At 40.5% G+C, this 21,202-nt stretch overlaps 1 long non-coding RNA gene and 1 other non-coding gene across 2 annotated transcripts; one reads left to right on the top strand and one right to left on the bottom strand.

Annotated features, from left to right (window-relative positions):
* Nucleotides 1-1,648: 1,648 nt before the first annotated feature.
* On the bottom strand, nucleotides 1,649-19,905 carry LOC125090768 (uncharacterized). Its single transcript, XR_007124477.1, has 3 exons — nucleotides 19,760-19,905; nucleotides 15,279-15,396; nucleotides 1,649-1,837 (listed from the first exon to the last, which is right to left on the bottom strand). It is a non-coding gene; the product is annotated as an uncharacterized LOC125090768 (long non-coding RNA).
* On the top strand, nucleotides 11,839-11,973 carry LOC125091197 (U4 spliceosomal RNA). The gene has a single exon (XR_007124605.1). It is a non-coding gene; the product is annotated as a U4 spliceosomal RNA (small nuclear RNA).
* Nucleotides 19,906-21,202: the final 1,297 nt, after the last annotated feature.

Here is a 21,202-nt window from a genome sequence, read left to right as displayed (position 1 = left end):
GTGTGTCAAAGAGAATCCCAGATACTGTAATCGCCCACCGTCACCCAGTTTTCTGCGTGCTCCTCCTCCGAACTTCACAACTCTCAACAGACCACTAGTGGACTAGGTGCCACATCTGGAATTGGGGTTGGCCACCTCCTATCATGCCAACTGCTCCGAAGCCGCGGGCATTCCCTGCTTGTGAAAGCATGCTCTCAGAGTCCAAGCCTTAATATTAGCCTGAGCAGTGAAGGGAAAGTGAATCATCAAAAGCAGAGAAACAAACCCAATTCTAAATTCCCAGTCCTGGTATAGAAGTTTTGTTTTTTTTTTTTTTAAAGATTTTATTTATTTATTTGACAGAGAGAAATCACAAGCAGGCAGAGAGGCAGGCAGAGAGAGAGAGGAGGAAGCAGGCTTCCTGCTGAGCAGAAAGCCCGATGTGGGGCTCGAACCCAGGACCTGGGATCATGACCTGAGCCGAAGGCAGCGGCTTAACCCACTGAGCCACCCAGGCGCCCCTGGTATAGAAGTTTTTAAGACATGTTTGAAGTATTTCCTCTATTTGGGAGAAGGCTGGCAACGACATTCTTGAGAGCTGTTTGTGCCTGACTCTCTCGCATGGACGTTCTAAGTTAATCTTTCTTAAGGACACGGCCAGAATGGGAAAGGGGTTGTCAGTGGAGAGTAACATTGAGGGAGAATGGCAAGAAGAACCACAAACAAAACAAAACAAATTTGTCTAGACGGACGAAGTCTAATGTGAAATACAAACAAAATCTCCCCAGGCAGAAAGTTTAAGGTATCTGGGGCGCCTGGGTGGCTCAGTGGGTTAGGTCTCTGCTTTCAGCTCGGGTCATGATCCCAGGGTCCTGGGATCGAACCCGGCATCGGGCTCCCTGCTCAGCGGCAGCCTGCTTCCCCCTCTCTCTCTCTGCCTGCCTCTCTGCCTACTTGTGATCTCTGTCTCTCTCTGTCAAATAAATTAATAAAATCTTTCTAAAAAAGGAAATTTAAGGTATTTGATCAGATGAACAGGAATTTTATTCCTAAATCTTAGAATTCAAGAATGAGATATAAGTGAGTTTGAATCTTAAAAGAGATAAAATAGGACCAGTAAACCAAAAAGATGACAGAGTTCAAACTAAAATTATGGAAATTGTAATGCCTAAGGGGCATCCCAGTTTAAAAATATTAAACTTTAAGAAAAAGTTATAGAGAGAAATTAAGGGAATAAATGCTGTCTGAAGGGGACTTCAACTTTTGATGTTCATATCAGGGGAGACAACCAATCTCCCTTAAAGTTGATTTCTGAAGCTGCTGTTAGAACAGAAGTCCGGGCTGCACGGATCATGAGCCTGGGCCCGGTGGCAGTTCTAACGAGCCCAGGATCTCATAAAATAGGAAAAGGGCCAGACATATGGCAGCATGTCACATAGGTATACCGACTGAAGACCACCGACTGAGAATGCAGATGGTGGGATAAGCATGGTGTTCCAGGAAAGCTCTCCAGGATACCTCTCCCTGCAAGGTGACGGCAGTTTGCAGTGGGTGTCACCAAAGGGAAAGCGGAGTGTTTGACGTGAGGACCAGGAGGGAAGCCTTCTGCCATGCAGTGCCTGGCCAGTTGCTTAGTGGAAGGTCTTACCTGATTTGTCTGATGGTTTAAAAGACATGGAGCATGTGCAGATTTTTACAGAGGAGGAAGCAGGAGGCAATCGTTCCCACAGAAAATAGCAAAGACATCAGTTCGTTTAACAAGTGGTTGAAGGGAGGTTTGACTTTGCGTTCTCTTCCACTTAATGTCTTCACAATAATGAGGATTTTAAAGATGTGATTGCACAACAGGTGTTTTCCTCTGAAAAGGAAAATAGGCTTAAATTAAAAACAAGAGAAATTATGACTGGACCTTTTTAGGTTTCAGCATGATAAAACATGGGTAATTTCCTTGGCAAGAGAGAGAGATGTGCCTAGAGATTTGCATGCCTCAGGGCACTCGACTATAACCAAGTCTTCCAGGACCTTCTCCTGCTGAGGATTCTGATCCTAGGAGTCAAGTGCACACTGAAGAATTTTGTTTTCGTTATTCTCATTGGATTAAGAATTTCCCAGCTTCTCTCCTGGACCATTTTACATATGACTTTGTTAAAGAGTTCTTCATTTGTAGTTTTCGAACTTCCTTTCACAGTTCAAATATGTTTGCCTCCCATCTCTTCTCTCAGCTGATAGAGAAGGTCACACATGGCCTTGGGGCTCTAAAGCCATGTCACCTCCAACACTTTTTCTGTGGGAAGATTCCAAATCAGCACCTTTAAAAAGCCATTCACTTCACACTCTCTTTCCTTTCCCCATCTTGGTTCCCTTTTTGTCTCTCATAAACCCTGAAGTCTCTGTTAATAAAAGTCTGTGGATGGTTCACGGGAATATACCTTTGGCTTCAGGACTCTGCCAAATCCATCACGCTGTCCCTGGTGGGCCAAGTAGGAGAGAGAGAGAGAGAGAAAGCTAGAGAGAGAGAGGAATTAGGGAGGAGGCTCTGTGCGGGTGCTTCCCTGCCCACTAGTCGGGAGCACAGTCTTTTAACCTTGGGGCTGGCCCTGGCAGCACTGGCTCTGCCACCTGGAAGCCCAGCTGGCTCGGGCTCATTCTGCAGAGCCCAAGAGAGCATTCCATCCCCCATAGGTAATTGGCACAAAGCATTTGCGTGGCCGGCACATGGGGAAAAGTCTGTCTCTGAAGAACCCGCTCCATCTTTCACCTCAGTTCGACCCCAAAGATATATTACTAATTTAATAGTAATAAGAATAACCACATTCTTTAATTAATGACCGGTGATGTTACTGTATCCCTTTCAAGGTACTTTCATATACTCCAGCTCAGTTTTTAAAATGCTTTCTGGGGCGCCGAGCTGGCTCAGTTGGTAGAACATGGGACTCCTGATCTCAGGTTTGTGAGGTTGAGTCCCACTGCGGGTGTAGAGATTGCTTAAATATAAAAATCTTTAAAATGCTTTTTATGGCAGTTGGAGCAGGTGGTCTGGTCACCACTCAGGAGATGAGTTAACTGAGCAGGAAGTGATCGTATGACGTGCTTAGTGTTAAACATCAGTGACTTCAGTGTTTGCTTCTGCACTGAGCATAAACGAGCCATTCTACGCAGAAGTGGTAAGGGTTTTGGACTCATCATCTGGGAGATGCCATCCTTGAGTGTTTTGCGGGGAGGAGAAGAGGAGAAGGGGTTCCCACTATCTCTGGCTCTAACGTAACCCACGAGTCAGAGGTATGAGCCTTTGACGCCGCCACCATGCTGTGTGAAGAGTAATCCCTTATGAACGATACTAAATAAGTACATAAAAGGTGACTGGTAACCTCGTCAGGTCATTAGATGTCATGGAAGATAAATTATCCCAGAGACTGCAGACTTAGAAACCATGTCATGCAAAGGACTGGTCACTGAGGGTTCACCACGTGCCAGGTGCTTGTGGTGTCCAAGGGTGAGCAGGATGGGCCCGGCCCCTGTTGACCGGCGCTTCCCACCCCATAGTCTCAGGCAAGGGTCTCACTCATTAGCGCTCCCTGCTGACTTATGCCAGACACTGTGCTCAGCAGCTTACAAACATCATCACAACGACCACACCGGGCGGGTACTATTCCTACTTTACAAGAAACTAAGGCTCAGGGGCGCATGGGTGGCTCAGTGGGTTAAACCTCTGTCTTTGGTTCAGGTCATGATCTCAGGGTCCTGGGATCAAGCCCCGCATTGGGCTCTCTGCTCAGCGGGGAGCCTGCTTCCCCTTCTCTCTCTCTGCCTGCCTCCCTGCCTACTTGTGATCTCTGTCAAATAAATAAATAAAATCTTAAAAATAAAAAGAAACTAAGGCTCAGGTATTACATTACTCATCTAAGCAAAGAGTAACTTAAACCAGGTCTAATTTACTACAAAGTCCACACTCCTGAAAAATCGAATCTCAATGAACAAAAATGGGGAATTCAGTAAATGATGGCCTCTCCTGGACTACTACACCAACTGTCATCATTGGACTCTGTAAGTCTTCTCTTACTTTGATTTAATTTAATCTTATTTTATTTTCCACTTTATTCTCAATCCCTACTCTCATTCCGCTGCACACTCATGGGCACTGAATGTGGCTGACATGCGAAGTGTCTGGGTCTAATTGTACCCTTGTAAAACACAGTGTATCTTATATATGTAAATGTTTTAAATTGACATCCATGGCACTTGCCATCGACTTCATTCTGTTTCTTACCTTTTAACTTCTTTTTTTCACAAGGTTCTCACTTATGTTTTAAAAGACACAACCATGTTGCTATGTGTCCAATTGCTTCAGTATTTCTCATACTGAATACACATCTATCGTATTTTATTTTTCATTTATAGGGATGAACGCACAGCCTGTCTTAATTTCCCACTACCACAAACAATGCTGCAATGAACATTCGTGTGTATATCCCTTCATGGAAATGGATGAGTGTCTGTAACAGATATGTGTGTATGTACGTATGTATTTAAGTATATTCTAGATGGAGATTGCTGGGCAACAGGGATATACTTTTTAAATTATTATTGTTTATTTATTTGGTAGAGAAAGCTCACAAGTAGGCAAAGAAGCAGGCAGAGAGAGTGGAGGAAGCAGGCTCCCTGCTGAGCAGAGCCCGATGCAGGACTCGATCCCAGGACCCTGAGATCATGACCTGAGCCGAAGGCAGAGGCTCTAACCCACTGAGCCACCCAGGCGCCCCGCAACAGGGATATACTTATGACCCTTCTCAGATTCTGCCAATGGGTCGATGCAGTCTATGACATCCAACAGGTAGAAATGAAGATTTCTGATTTCCCCTCATCCTAGACAACACCTAGTATAATCACGTCTTCTAATGTATGCCAAACCGATGGGTATAAATCTCAGTTTATTCTGCATTTCTATGATTACTAGTGAGGTTGAACAGTTTTTAGAGATGTTTTGACTTTTTAAATTTCTTATTCAATAACTTGTCTTTTCAAATCCTCTGCCTGCTTTTAGTTTTTCTGTGTGTTGGTTTACTTGCAGTAGTTCTTAGTATAGTCTAGGTAAAACTTGCTGGTTACACACATTATAAATATTTCCCCTGAACCTATGCTGACCTTCTTTGAACAAAAATCCTTAATTTTGATATAATCCAATTCATAATTTTCTGCCTTGAAGTTGATTTGTGCTTTTTTAAAATTTTTTTTTTAATTTATTTGAGAGACAGAGATCACAAGTAGGCAGAGAGGCAGGCAGAGAGAGAGGGGGAAGCAGGCTCCCTGCTGAGCAGAGAGCCCGATGCAGGGCTCCATCCCAGGACCCTGAGATCATGACCTGAGCTGAAGGCAGAGGCTTAACCCACTGAGCCACCCAGGCGCCCCTGATTTGTGCTTTTAAAAATTCGTCCCAGGGGCGCCTGGGTGGCTCAGTGGGTTGATCTGCTGCCTTCGGCTCGGGTCATGATCTCAGGGTCCTGGGATCGAGTCCCGAGTCGGGCTCTCTGCTCGGCAGGGAGCCTGCTTCCCTCTCTCTCTGCCTGCCTCTCCGTCTACTTGTGGTCTCTCTCTGTCAAATAAATAAATAAAAATCTTTAAAATAAAATAAAATAAAAATTCGTCCCAATTCGGGACGCCTGGGTGGCTCAGTTGGTTGGACGACTGTCTTCGGCTCAGTCATGATCCCGGGGTTCCAGGATCGAGTCCCACATCGGGCTCCCAGCTCCATGGGGAGTCTGCTTCTCCCTCTGACCTTCTCCTCGCTCATGCTCTCTTTCACTGTCTCTCTCTCAAATAAATAAATAAAATCTTAAAAAAAAAAAAGACCATTGAAGCCAGCTTTGCTTTGATTCCACAGTGACTTCACTATAAATTAAAAAAAAAAAATTCATCCCAATCCCTAATATAGAAATAAATCCCATTTCTTTTCTTCAAATGGTTTTATGTTTTACATTTAAGTTTTTTTTTTAAAGATTTTGTTTATTTATTTGTCAGAGAGAGAGAGAGAGCAAGCACAGGCAGACAGAGTGGCAGGCAGAGGCAGAGGCAGAGGGAGAAGCAGGCTCCCTGCCGAGCAAGGAGCCCGATGCGGGACTCGATCCCAGGACGCTGGGATCATGACCTGAGCCGAAGGCAGCTGCTTAACCAACTGAGCCACCCAGGCGTCCCTACATTTAAGTTTTTAATTCTTTGGGAGTTCATCACTGTGTGTAATATGAGGTAGTGATCCAACTTAATTATTTTATTAGAAACTGGGCGGGGGGGTAGTTTTGCTTCACGCAAAGCAAATTCAGAGACAGACAGTCAGGATCTGGCATGGTAGCAGGTCAACAATCATCAATCCAGCTTCCTTCCATCTTCCCGCTCCACCATCCTCGTCCGTGGCTTCTATCCTCCAGGCTACCTGTGGTCTAAGATGGTGGCAGGTGCTCTGGTCATCATGTCCCCAGTGCTGCAAGGAAGGTGGAAGATGTTTTTGCCTCTTAGGGGAAGCTATCCTAGAAGTTCCATCCAATAGCTTCATGTTACTTTCATTGATGAGGATTTGGATACAACAACATGTAATTGCAGAGGAGGCTGGGAAATGTAGTTTTCACCTGATCACAAATATATCATATCATATCATGCAGCCCCAACAATGTAAGTGTTGTATTACTAAGAAATGGAGAGTAGATGTTCAATAGCCAAGAAGTAGCCCCTGCCACAAAAAGATTATTAACTTGCTTTGAAATGGCCTTTTGTATTGCTTGGATAAGCACAATAAGAACAAACTCCTTTACAATAAAAAATATCCAGGGCACCTGGGTGGCTTAGTGGGTTAAGCCTCTGCTTTCAGCTCAGGGTCCTCGGATCGGGGCTGTTTGCCTGCCTCTCTGCCTACTTGTGATCTCTCTCTCTCTATCAAATAAATAAATAAAATCTCTAAAAAAAAATCCAAATAAAAAAGATTTTTAGGGTCTTCCAAGTTTTACTGAGAAAATGTCACAAAATTCTCAAGTTTAGTCATTTTAAAGGATCAAATACAATGATTTTTATTATCTTCACAAGGCTGTACAATCACTGCCACTGTCTAGTTCCAGAATATTTTCATCTTCCCAGAAAAGAATCCCTGTACATTTAAGTAGGGACTCCCCATTCTACCTTGATCCCGATCCTCCAACCACTAATCTCCTTTCTGTCTATGTGGAATTGTCTATTCCAGATTTTTCATATATAAGGAATCATATAATATATGGCCTTTTGGTTCTGACTTCTTTCATTTATTATAATATTCATCCATGTTGTAGTACGTATCAATACTAAATTCCTTTTATAGATTAATAATATTCCAATGTATAAATAGACTATATTTTGTTTGTTCATTCATCAGTTGATGAACACTTGGGTACGATACACCTTTTAGCTATTATGAATAGTGCTACTATGAACATTCATGTATGAGTTTTTGTTTAGAAGAATGTTTCTAATTCCTTTAGTTATATACCTAGAAGTAGAATTATTGGCTCATATGGTAATTTTATGTTTAACTTTTTGAGAAACTGCCTAACTATTTTCCACAGAAGATGTACTATTTCACAGTCCCACCAGTTTTTCCATATTTCAACAATACTTGTTGTTTTCCTTTAAAAAAATAAATAGCAGGGCGCCTGGGTGGCTTAGTGGGTTAAGCCTCTGCCTTCGGCTCGGGTCATGATCTCAGGGTCCTGGGATGGAGCCCCACATCAGGCTCTCTGCTCAGCGGGGAGCCTGCTTCCCCCTCTCTCTCTGCCTGCCTCTCTGCCTACTTGTGATCTTTCTCTGTGTGTCAATAAACAAATAAAATCTTTAAAAAATAATAAATAGCAGTCCTAGTGGATAAGGCGTGGTATTTCATTGTGGCTTTGATTTTCATTTAGCCCATGTCTAATGATGTTGAAGCATCATTTCATGTCCTTATTAGCCATACATGTATCTTTTTTGGAGAAATGTCTATTCAAGTCCTTTGCCCATTTTTAAATCAGGTTGTTTGTCTTTTTGTTGTTAAGTTGTAAGAGTTCTTCATATCTTTTTGACACTAGATACTTATCAGACATATGATTGACAAAAATGTTCTCTCGCTATGTGGATTGTCATTTCACTTTTTAAATGGTGTCCTTTGAAGCACAAAAGTTTTTTTATTTTGATAAGGTTAATTTATCTATTTTTCTTTTGTTGCTTTTGGTTTTGGTGTCATATCTAAGAATCCATTGCCGAATCGAAGGTCATGAAGATTTAGCCATGTTTTCTTTTAGGAGTTGTATAGTGTCAGATGTTATATTTAGGTCTTTTATTCAGTCTGAGTTAGTCTCTGTATATGATGTGAAGTACATAATCTGACTCTTTGGCACGTCCATGTACACTTTTCTCAGGACCATTTGTTGACGATACTGTTCTTTCTCCATTGAACAGTCTTGGCACTATCGTCAAAAATCAATTCACCAGAGATGTACGGGTTAATCCTGGACTTTCATTTCTATTCACCCGAAATATATGTTCATCTTTGGGCCAATACCACAGTTTTTCATTACTATACCTGTGCAGTAATTTTTGAAATTGGAAATAGTGAGTCCTCCAAACTTTGTTCTTTTTTGATATTGTTTTGACTATTCGAGGTCCTTTGCAATTTCATATTGATTTTAGGATGCACTTTTCCATTTCTACAAAGAGGCAGTTGGTATTATGACAGGGATTGTGTTAAATCTGTAGATTGCTTTGGGGAACATGGCAATCTTAATAATATTAAGTCTTCCAGTCCACGAACATGGGATGTCTGTTTATTTTGTTCTTCTTTAATTGCTTTTAGCAATATTTTATAGTTGTTAGTGTACAAGTATTGTATCTTCTTGGTGAAATTTATCCCTGAGTATTTTCTTCTTTTGAAATATTATAAATGGAATTGTTTTCTTCATTTACTTTCGAGATTGTTCACTGCTAATCACACCTGATTTTTGTATCTTGATCTTTCTTACACTTCAACTTTGTTGGATTTGTTTGTTAACTTTAATAGTTGGCTTTTTGTTGAGATTCCTTGACATTTTCTATATAGAAGATTCATGCCATCTGTGAACAGAGATGGGGTTTGCATTTTCCTTTCCAATTTGGGAATGAACAAAACAAACTGAAGAAAATATTCTATAGTAGGGAAATATTTATATAAAAAATAGGGCGCCTGGGTGGCTCAGTGGGTTAAGCCGCTGCCTTCGGCTCAGGTCATGATCTCAGGTTCCTGGGATCGAGTCCCGCATCAGGCTCTCTGCTCAGCAAGAAGCCTGCTTCCCTCTCTCTCTCTCTCTGCCTGCCTCTCCGTCTACTTGTGATCTCTCTCTGTCAAATAAATAAATAAAATCTTTAAAAAAAAAAAAAATGTAAGGGGCACCTGGGTGGCTCGGTGGGTTAAGCCGCTGCCTTCGGCTCAGGTCATGATCCCAGGTCCTGGGTTTGAGCCCCGCATCGGGCTCTCTGCTCAGCAGGGAGCCTGCTTCCTCCTCTCTCTCTGCCTGCTTCTCTGCCTACTTGTGATTTCTCTCTGTCAAATAAATAAATAAAAAATCTTTTAAAAAATGTAAATATGTGAAACAATGTATACTGTTTATTGATACCTACATACAATTATATAATGCTTCAATAAAGCCAGAATGTTCTAGGCATTTTATGTGTTCATTATTGAATTTCCCTGAAAACCTCACAACGTGGACTTTTTTTGACTTTCACTTTACAAAATAGAAAATTGAGAAATCTAGACATCAGATAAACACATACATTCCATGTTCATGCACACACACACAATACACACACATTCTCATAAGCCATAAATTATGACACAACCACCAGTCTTATTCAGAGTCCCCCCCATTTTACTTGCAATTATTTATGCATGTGTATGCATTTGTGTGTATGTGTATCTAGCTCTCTACAATTTTATCCCATGTGTAGCTTAGTGAATCCTCCCCTACAGTCAAGATAAAGAACAGTTCCATCAACATAAGGATTCCTCAGGTTGCCTTGTTATAAGCACATCCTTCTACCTCCTGCCCCCCACCTTAACCCCTAGTAACTACCAATCTGTTCAACATTTGGAAAATTTTGCCACTTGAAAAATATAATAGGAGCGCCTGGGTGGCTCAGTGGATTAAAGCCTCTGCCTTTGGCTCGGGTCATGATCCCAGGGTCCTGGGATCGAGCCCCGTATCAGGCTCTCTGCTCCCTGGGGAGCCTGCTTCCCCACTCTCTCTCTGCCTGCCTCTCTGCCTACTTGTGATCGCTACCTATCAAATAAATAAATAAAATCTTTAAAAAAAAAGAAAAATATAAAAATGTAATGTATAATACAGAATATAATAATAATATAAATGGAGCCATATAGTACGAAACCTTTTGAAATTGGTTTTCACCACTTAGCATAACTCATTGGAGATTCACGAAACTTGCATGTTTTCATGTATCTATTGTTTATTCCTTTTTATTGCTGAATATTATTCCATGGTAGTTAAATAGTTTACCATAGTGTAAGCCATCTGGGTTGTTTCCAGTTTTGGGCTATATGAATGTAGCCATTATGAGTATTTGCATGTGTGTGTTTTAACTTTTATTTGCATTATTTATGCAGAATTTATTCCCAGGGTCTAAGTTTTTGTTTCTTAAGTTTCTTCTACGATATCTTTTTCTTCTGAGCAACCTCCTCTCCTGGTTTAGAAATAATCTGCTCGGGGTGCCTGGGTGGCTCAGTGGGTTAAAGCCTCTGCCTTCAGCTCAGGTCATGATCCCAGGGTCCTTGGATTGAGCCCTGCGTGGGGCTCTCTGCTCAGCGGGGAGCCTGCTTCCCTTCTTCTCTCTCTGCCTGCCTCTCTGCCTACTTGTGATCTCTGTCTGTCAAATAAATAAATAAAATCTTTTAAAAAAAGAACAAAATTGGGGGCGCCTGGGTGGCTCAGTGGCTTAAGCCTCTGCCTTCAGCTCAGGTCATGATCTCAGGGTCCTGGGATCGAGTCTCACATCGGGCTCTCTGCTCAGCAGGGAGCCTGCTTCCTCCTCTCTCTCTGCCTGCCTCTCTGCCTACTTGTGATCTCTGTCTGTCAAATAAATAAATAAATAATCTTTAAAAAATAAAAATAAAAAAAATAAAAATAAAAATAAAAAAAGAACAAAATTGGAGGATTCAACTTCTCAACTTCAAAGCATACTATAAATCCAGTAACCAAAATGATGTGGTACTGACTTAAGCATACACATGCAGACCACTAGAATAGAACTGAGACTCCAAAAATAAGTCCATATATCTATGCTCAACTGATTTTTTCAGTAGACTCCATGCCCAGCGGGGAGCCCAATGAAGGGCTTCAACTCACAACCCTGAGTTCAAGACTTTAGCTGAGGGGTGCCTGGGTGGCTCAGAAGGTTAAGCCTCTGCCTCGTTTCAGGTCATGATCTCAGGGTCCTGGGATCGAGCTCTGCATCGGGCTTTCTGCTCAGCAGGGAGCCTGCTTCCCCCTCTCTCTCTCTGCCTGCCTCTCTGCCTACTTGTGATCTCTCTCTGTGTGTCAAATAAAGAAATAAAATCTAAAAAAAAAAAAAAAGACTTGAGCTGAGATCAAGAGTTGGATGCTTAGCTAACTGAACCACTCAGGTGCCCCTGGTCAAATGCTTTTCAATAAGGATTACAAGACCATTTAGTGGGGGAAGGAATAATTTCCTCAACAAATGTTGCTGGGACAACTGGATTGCCACATGCCAAAAAAAAAAAAAAATCAACTTGGACACCTACTGCATACCCTACAAAAAAGAAATTAATGAAAATGTATCCATGATCTAAATATAAGAGCTAGCTTTGCGCAGTGGCAGTATCGTAGCCAATGAGGTTTATCCGAGGCGCGATTATTGCTAATTAAATATAAGAGCTAACACTATAAAACTTTTAGAAGAAAATATACAGGTAAATCTTTGTGACCTTGGATTTGGCAATGGGATTTGATATTTATTTATTTATTTATTTATAAATAAATAAATAAAATATTTCATCTATTTATTTGTCAGAGAGAGATAGAGAGTGAGCATAAGCAGGGGGAGCAATAGACAGAGGGAGAAGCAGGCTCCCTGCTGAGCGAGGATCCCAGTGCAGGACTCTATCCCAGGCATACCTGGCAATGGGTTTTTAGATGTGACACCTAAAACAAAAGCAGCAAAGGAAAAAAGAGACAAAATGGACCTCAGCAAAATTTTAAAACTTCATCTATGAAAGGACTTTTATCAAGAAAGTAAGAAGAGGGGTGCCTCGGTGGCTCAGTCAGTTAAGTGTCTGCTTTCAGCTCAGGTCATGATTCCAGGGTCCTGGGATCAAGCCCCAACATCAGGTTCCCTGATCTGTGGGAGCCTGTGACTTTCCCTCTGTCTCTCCCTCTGCCTCTCCCTCTGCAGCTCCCCCTAATGCCCCTGTTAAATAAATAAAATCCTTTTTTTAAAAAAAAGGAAAGGAAAGAAAGAAAGAAGAGCGGTGCCTGGGTGGCTCAGTTGGTTGAGTATCTGCCTTCAGCTCAGGTCATGATCCCAGAGTGTGGGGACTGAGCCCCACGTGGGGCTCCCTGGTCAGCTGGGACTCTGCTCCTTCTCCCTCTGCTCCTCCCCCTGCTCATGTTCTCTCTCTCTCCTGCTCTCCCACTCTCTCAAATAAATTTTTAAAAATCTTTTAAAAAAGTGGGAAAACTTACAGAAGGGGAGAAAATATTTGTAAATCATATATAGGGTAAGGGCTCAGTATCCAGAATATATAAAGAACTTCCACAACTCAAAACCAAAAAGATGAACAACCCAAGTTTTAAATGGCCAAGGGATTTGAATAAACATTTCTCCAAAGAAGAGAAATGGCCAGAAAGCTCATAACAAGATGTTCAACATCATTAGTCATTGGGAAATGCAGATCAAATCACAATGAAATACCACTTGACACTCATTTAGATGACTTCAATAATAATATAAAATAGGCAAACAGCCAATGTTGGCAAGGATGTAGAGAAATTAGAGCCCCTGTACATGGCTGGTGAGAATGTAGAGTAGCTCAGCCACTATAGAAAAGTTTGTTCCTCGATAATTCAATAGAATTACCATATAACCTCACAGATCCCTTCCCAGATATATACCCCCAAAAAATTAAAACAGGCACTCAAACCAATGCTTGGACTTGCATGTTTATGGCAGTGCTATTCACATTAACCAAAAAGTAGACAAGCTCAAATGTCCATCAGCAAATGAGTGGATAAACAAATTGTAGTCTATCAATACTATGGAATGTTATTCAGACAAAAACAGAATCAAGTGCTGATACGCACTACAGTGGGATGAACTTCAGAGATATTATGCTCAATGAAATAAAACCCAGGCCCAAAAGGTCACATATTGTAGAACCCTATTTATTTTTTTTTAAAGATTTTTATTTATTTGAGAGAGAGAGAGAAAGAGAGAGCACAAGTGGGGGAGAGGGAGAAGCAGGCTCCTTGCCCTGCTGGGAGCCTGACATGGGGCTCAGTCCCAGGACTCTGGGATCATGACCTGAGCTGAAAGCAGATGCCCAGTATGACTCCATTTATATTAAATAGTCAGAATAGATAAATCCAGTGGAGGCAAAAAGCAGATTTGTGGTTGCCAGGGACTGTGGAAAGGGGGAAATGGGGAGTAACTACCTAATGGATACAGGGTTTTCTTTGGGGGTGATTAACATGTTTTGAAGCTAGATAGAGGGGGTGGTTGAACAACATGTGAATGCTTTATTTATTTTTTTATTTTTCAGTGTTCCAAGATTCATTTTTTTATGTACCACATCCAGTGCTCCATGCAATATGTGCCCTCTTTAAATGTCACTAACTTGTTCACCTTAAAATAGTTAATTTGGGATGCCTGGGTGGCTCAGTGGGATAAAGTGTTTGCCTTCAGCTCAGGTAATGCTGTCAGGGTCCTGGGATCGAGCCCCGCATCAGGCTGTCTGCTCAGCAGGGAGCCTGCTTCTCTCTCTCTCTCTCTCTGCCTACTTGTGATCTCCATCTGTCAAATAAATAAATAAAATCTTTAAAAAAATAAAATAAAATAGTTAATTTTGTTCATCTAATAGAATAGCATCTATTAAAAAGTTGCCTATAAAAATCAATTTGCCATGCTTATGTGGGTCAATTTCTGGCCTCTTTATTCTATTCCATTGATCTGTGTGTCTATCCCTTACCAATCCCACACTGTTTTGATTAGTGTAGCTTTAGAGAAAGTCTTATAAGAGTGATGTGAATCCTTCAAGTCTTTTTTATTATTTTGCAAAACTGTTTAGGCTACTCTAGTTCCTCTATCTTTCCACTCTACATTCAATCTATTGATCAATCTGGGGAGAGCTGACATCTTTACTATGTGGAGTCTTTCCAATTTATGAATATGGTATGTCTTTCCATTAATTTGGACTTCTCTTACTTCACCAGTCGTTTGAAGTTCTCAAAATACATATCCTGTGGGGTTTTTTTGGTCATGTAAGTGTTTTGTAAGGGTTATTCCTAAATATTTTTTAGAAGATTTTATTTATTTGTCAGAGAGAGAGAGCACACAAGCAGGGGGAGCAGCAGGCAGAGGGAGAAGCAGACTCCCTGATGAGCAAGGAGCCCCATGTGGGACTGGATCCCAGGATCCTGGGATCATGACCTAAGCCAAAGGCAGATGCTTAACCCACTGAGCCACCCAGGTGTCCCTAAATATTTTATTTTTGGAGGTATTGTAAATGATATTGTCTCTAGTGCATAGAAATAGAATTTATTTTGTTTGTTGACCTTGCATCTTACGATCTCACTAAATGTACTTTTTCTGGAAATTTTCGTTAGGTTTTAGGTGATTTTCTACATTGAAAATCTCTGACATCTGTGAACAGAGAGTGTTTTAATTTTTTCCTTCCCAACCTGGATGTTTTATGTTTCCTTTTCTTGCGTTTTTGCACTGGCTAAGACTTCTGGTATAATGCTGAAAAGGAATAGTATGAGTGGGGATTCTCACCTTGTTCCTGATCTCGGAGGGAAATAATTTAATTTTTGACAATTAAGCACGATACTAGGTATAGCTTTTTTTTTTTTTAATAGATGCTCTTTTACAGTTTGAACAATTTCCATTCCGTTCCCAAATTGCTGAAGGTTTTTATCAGAAATAAATGTTTTATGTTTCTCTCTAGTTTTACAACCGTGTTCACGTTCAGGTTTCTAGTTGTGTTGAGATCAAGGGAAATCAGAGAAAATAAACTGTCAACTCACAATCAATTCAGTGGTACTTTGAATTCTGGTGCTGTTCTCCACATCACCGCCTGCTATTGGCTCTTTGAAGTTCTAAAATAGCTGCTCCATTTGTTTTAACCAGGCTTTATAGTTGTTTCTATGTGAAAGAAAAGATGAGGCATGTTCACTCCACCTTACCCAATACCAATAGTTTTGCTTCTGTCTTCCCAATCTTTATTCATTTTGCTTCTCTGTATTATTGATTCTCCATTCTGGTATGTGCTCCATGCAATATGTGCCCTCTTTAAATGTCACTAACTTGTTCACTTTAAAAAAAAAATAAAATCTCCAAAGGAGACTTCCTTAATTAGTTTCTTTCCAAAGCCTTTACTTAATCTCTCTTTTCGGTCCACACTCTTCTTCTCTGTTGTATTTACTAGTTACCTGGAAGCCTACCTGTCACTCTCCACTTTGCTCCCATTCTTAGTCAATTTTATTACTGAGCTATAAGTCTCTTACCATAAAATTCACCATTTTAAAGGTTATAACTCAGTGGTTTTATTAGTATCATCCCAATTCATCACAACTATTTAATTCCAGAACATTTGCAACACCTCAAAAAGAAACCCCTTATTCTCTACCAGCACCTTCCATTCCCTTGTGAATGTAAAATCCCAGCACATAAAATAATGCCTGGACATAAAAAGTGCTCAGTAAATATTTACCCAACGTCAAATGAATGAATGAACGCTCACAGTGGACATATTTCTAAAAGTTTTAAGGAGTAAACATACCCAAGTACAAATAAGGACAGAACCCGTTTTGGAAACAATTTAATTTAAATGCCAATTTGGGAACTGCAGGTCATAAACAGTAGCTTATTGTACAGCAATTCTGGTCAAAATAACACTTGGTTAGCTAAGTTGTCTTTTATAAAGGATAAACTATGGAAAGTATTAATTGGTCACAAAAGAATCTTTCACAGAAGTGTACAGTACAGTTCGTGATGATCAGGGCCCTGAGCGTTGCAATACATAGTAGCTTATTCTAGAATAACTCCAGAAAGAGGATCGAGGGATGGAATGAACACCAACAAGGGAAAAGGAGAGAACATTCCTTATTAAGAGTAAGTATGATATCAAATGGAAAAGAAAATAGAATGGGAATATTAAATTTCCAGGTCACATTGTATCCTATCAGTTACTGAAATGTGATGGTCAAAAACTAATTAAAATAAATATTATCAAGCAGGAAAGCTGAGGGGGGTGAATTAACACAATATTCTTATGATTTTAGTATAAGTCATTTACACATGACACGTTCTTTCTTTTTTTTTTTTTTAAAGATTTTTATTTATTTATTTGACAAAGAGAGATCACAAGCAGGCAGAGAGGCAGGGAGAGAGAGAGGAGGAAGCAGGCTCCCTGCTGAGCAGAGAGCCCGATGCGGGGCTCGATCCCAGAACCCTGAGACCACGACCCGAGCCGAAGGCAGCGGCTTAACCCACTGAGCCACCCAGGCGCCCCACATGACACATTATTTCAAGAACAAAAACTTAAAGCCAGTGCAAGGAGGTAGATGAGGGCACTTTACCTCGTGGAAGAATGTTCTATACAAATACATAAGAGAATACTAATTATTATTGTTTTGTTTTTTAATTTCCAGAAACTATCAATTAACTGTTGCCACTGAACTTTTAATGAGTGAATCACTTTGGGGCTTGTTAAAAGTACAGCAGTTGATCACGTAGTTTTTGCCTTATTAATAAATTGCTCTGCTGATTGTTAGAAGCTTCTAGCATCCCTCCAGGACCACCCTCATTATGATACATTTGGTTGCCTGTTTTTCTCATAATTAAATACCACAGAGAGGAACCCCAGAGAGTCCTCTTACATGGCCATCTAGAAAAATTGTCAGATGAGTTCTAGTAGCCTTCAGAGCAAGTGAAAAGCAGTTCCCATGTTCTCAATTAAACTTCCCTCCTGTGGGAGAGAGGGCCTCTGTTGATGGGGAATTTTTTTCTCAAAGATGGTTTTGAATGGAGATTGTCAAGAATTGTTTATCTTTTTTGAATTTTATTATGTTACGTTAGTCACCATACAGTACATCATTAGTTTTTGATGTAGTGTTCCATGATTCATTGTTTGTGAATAACACCCAGTGATCTATGCAATCTGTGCCCTCCTTAATACCCACCACCATTCTCACCCATCCCCTACCCTCCTCCCTTCTAAAATCCTCAGTTTGTAGAAGGGCCACATGCACACCAATGTTCTTAGCAGCAATGTCCACAATAGCCAAACAGTGGGAAGAGATGAGATGTCCTTCAACAGATGAATGGATAAAGATGTGGTCCATATACACAACGGTATATTACTCAGCCATCAGAAAGAATTGTTTACCTGTTATGAACTAAACTATTTATGAGTAAAATGTTCTAATGTCTCAGATTTCCTTTGAAATACTCCCAAGGGGCACCTGGGTGTCTCTAGAGCATGCGACTCTTGATCTCAGGGTTTTGAGTTTGAGCCCCATGTTGGGTGCAGAGGTTACTTTAAAAAATAATTAAAAAAAATAAGGGCACCTGGGTGGCTTAGTTAGTTAAGCCTCTGCCTTCAGCTCAGGTCATGATCTCAGGGTCCTGGGACTGAGCCTCACATTGGGCTTCCTGCTCAGCAGGGAGTCTGCTTCTCCCTCTGCCTCTCCCCTGCTTGTACTCTTTCTCTCTCAAATAAATAAATAAAATCTTTAAAAAAAATAAACAAAACAAAATAAAAAAATAAAAATATTCCTAAACAAAAAATTCTAACAAAACCAATAGAATAAAAACAAAAGAACTGGAAGGGATAAATGAAACAAGATTGGCAAAATGAAGATGCCTACGCAGGGGTTCATTCTATGACTCTATTCATAATGAAAACTTTCAAATAGGTGTATATAAAAGGATTCCTCATCTCCTACATCTATATATCAGTTATTTCTCTATGTATTGATTATTTCAGTTATAAATAACAGAAACTCCAATCTACACTGGCTTAAACAATAAAAGGAATTGTACAGGTTCGTGTAGCTAAAAAGTCAAGGGCAGCTCAAGGTATCAGGAGATGCTCGATCCTACAGCTCAGCGGTGTCACCCGGACTGAAATATATCACTCTGCTCTGCCTTCTATGGTGGTTGGTCTCAATCTAAGGCTCACATTTCTCCTAGTTTCAAGAAGACTACTAACAACCCCTGGGTTACATGTCTCATCCAGCCAGAGCTGGATTTGTCCCAGCATCTCCAACAAAAGTCCTGATGGGACGAGCTTAAGGTCACATGCCTAAAACTGAACCATCTTCCAACATGGAGGTAGAATCCGCTTTTATTAATGTAGGTTAGGTCACATTCTTTACTCCTAGAAATCACGGTCAGGAAGTTCACAGATCTCCAAATGGAATCAGTGTTGTTGGGAAAGAGGAAAGGGAAAATGGATGATAAGAGGCAGTCATCAAATATCTGCTAAACTCTCCACATGTAAGGTTTCCAGTACAATAGAGTAAAGGGCATTGAAAGACATCTTCTAAAACTGAAAAACAGATGTAAAACTATGGTCAGGGAACAGGGACCTGGATAGTCTGTAGAAGTGAACGGTGACCTTACGGAAAGGACAGGCAGTGTCTGGAGTAGATGCGAATAGCAGTGAGGCATTCTATGAGGCAAGCACTGCCATAATACCAAAAACCAGGAAAAAAGTACTAGAAAAGACATCTACAAATCAGTATCTCTCAAGAATATCAATTTAAAAATCCTCAATAAAATACTACGAAATCAAATCCAATAATGTATAAAAAGAATTATAGTGGGAGGGGTCTACACATGCAGTTGGTTGAGTGTCTGACTCTTGGTTTTGGCTCAGGTCATCATCTCAGGCTCATGAGATAAAGCTGGCTTCAGGCTCTGTGCTCAGCATGGAGTCTGCTTGGATTCTCTCTCATTCTCTCTCTGCCTCTCCCCACTGTGGTCTGTCTCTCTCTCCAAAAGAAATATATCTGGGGCACCTGGGTGGCTCAATCGTTAAGTGTCTGCTTTCGGCTCAGGTCATGATCCCAGGGTCCTGGGATCAAGCCCCATGTCAGGCTCCCTGCACTGCAGGAAGCCTGCTTCTCCCTCTCCCATGTCCCCTGTTTGTGTTCCCTCTCCAGCTGTCTCTCTTTGTCGAATAAATAAAATCTTAAAATTTTTTTTTTAAATAAAAGAAATCTGTAAGAAAAAAAAAGAATTATATAGTGGGACTTATTCCAGGTATGCAAGGCTGGTTCAATATTAAAAAATATACTAAAATGTCATTCATCACATCAACAGGCTAAAGAATAAAAATCATATGATCATGTTAATAGATACAGAAAAAGTATTTAACAAAACCCAACACTGATATATGATTAAAAAAATTCAACAAACTAGGAACACATGGGAATTTCCCAACCTGATAAAATAAAAAAACAAACCTGCCAAAATGCCCTACAGCCAATGTTGTACTTACCTGTGAGAAACTAGAAGCTTTCCCATTAAGATCAGGAACACAGGGCGCCTGGGTGGCTCAGTGGGTTAAGCTGCTGCCTTCGGCTCAGGTCATGATCTCAGGGTCCTGGGATCGAGTCCTACATCGGGCTCTCTGCTCAGCGGGGAGCCTGCTTCCTCCCCTCTCTCTGCCTGCCTCTCTGCCTGCTTGTGATCTCTCTGTCAAATAAATAAATAAAATCTTAAACAAACAAACAACATAAAACTCCTGAAACTATAAAGCATTTACAGCAAAGTTTCAGGTTAAAAGATTACTATATGAAAGTCAATCACTTCCCTATAAACTAACAATAAACAATTGTAATTTGAAATTTTAAAAAATACCATTTACATTAGTAAAATAATAAGATGGTTTGTACATCTTATAAATACCAAAAACATGTACAAGATATATGGAGAAAACTATAAGATGAAAGAGATTTTTAAAATAATAAATGGAGAAATATTCTATGTTCATTGAGAGGAAGACTCAGTATTGTTCAATGGCATTTTTTTTTTTATTTTATTTATTTGACTGAGAGAGAGAGAGATAGTGAGAGAGGGAATACAAGCAGGGGAAGCAGGAAAGGGAGAAGCAGGCTTCCCATTGAGCAGGGAGCCTGATGTGGGGATCGTTCCCAGATGCCAGGATCATGACCTGAGCCAAAGGCAGACGCTTAACGACTGAGCCACCCAGGTGCCCTGTTCAATGACATTTCTTCATAACTTCATCTGTAGATTCAATGGAATCCCAACAAAAAATCCCAACAAGTTATTTTGTGGGTGTTGATGAAATGATTTTAAAATATATATGGCAAAAAGACCCAGAATAACCAACAAAATGTGGAAAGAACAAAGTTGGAGGACTATCATCACCCAAAACTGAATTACTCTCAACCTACAAGACAATGTGGTATTGATGAAAAAATAAACAAATAGATCAGTGGAACAAAAGAGAGAGCCCAGAAATAAAACTACATAAACATGGTCAACTGATCCTTCACAAAGGAGTGAGACAATAAAATGGAGAAAAGACTGTCTTTTCAACAAATGGCACTAAAAGGGGCATCTACATGCAAAAAAAAAAAAAAAAAAAAGGAAGGAAGGAAGAAAAAGAAAAATGAATCTAGATGCAGATTTTATACTCTTCAGAAAATTAACTCAAATGGATTCTAAACCTGGGATACCTGGGTGGCTCAAGCAGTTAAGCACCTGCCTTGCGCTCAGGTCATGATCCCAGGGTCCTGGGATTGAGTTCCACATGGGGCTCCTTGCTCAGCGGGGAGCCTGCCCCTCCCTCTGCTTCTGCTCTCTGACAAAAAAATAAAATCCCTTAAAAAATGGATTCTAAACCTGAATGTAAAATACAAAACAGTAAAACTCATGGAAAATAACAAAAGGGTAAACCCAGATGACCTTAGGTTTG

Source organism: Lutra lutra, chromosome 18 (genome assembly GCF_902655055.1).
Source record: "Lutra lutra chromosome 18, mLutLut1.2, whole genome shotgun sequence".
Taxonomy (NCBI): domain Eukaryota; kingdom Metazoa; phylum Chordata; class Mammalia; order Carnivora; family Mustelidae; genus Lutra; species Lutra lutra.
Note: the sequence above shows the minus strand (reverse complement) of the source record. Positions and strands in the feature narration are given on the sequence as shown.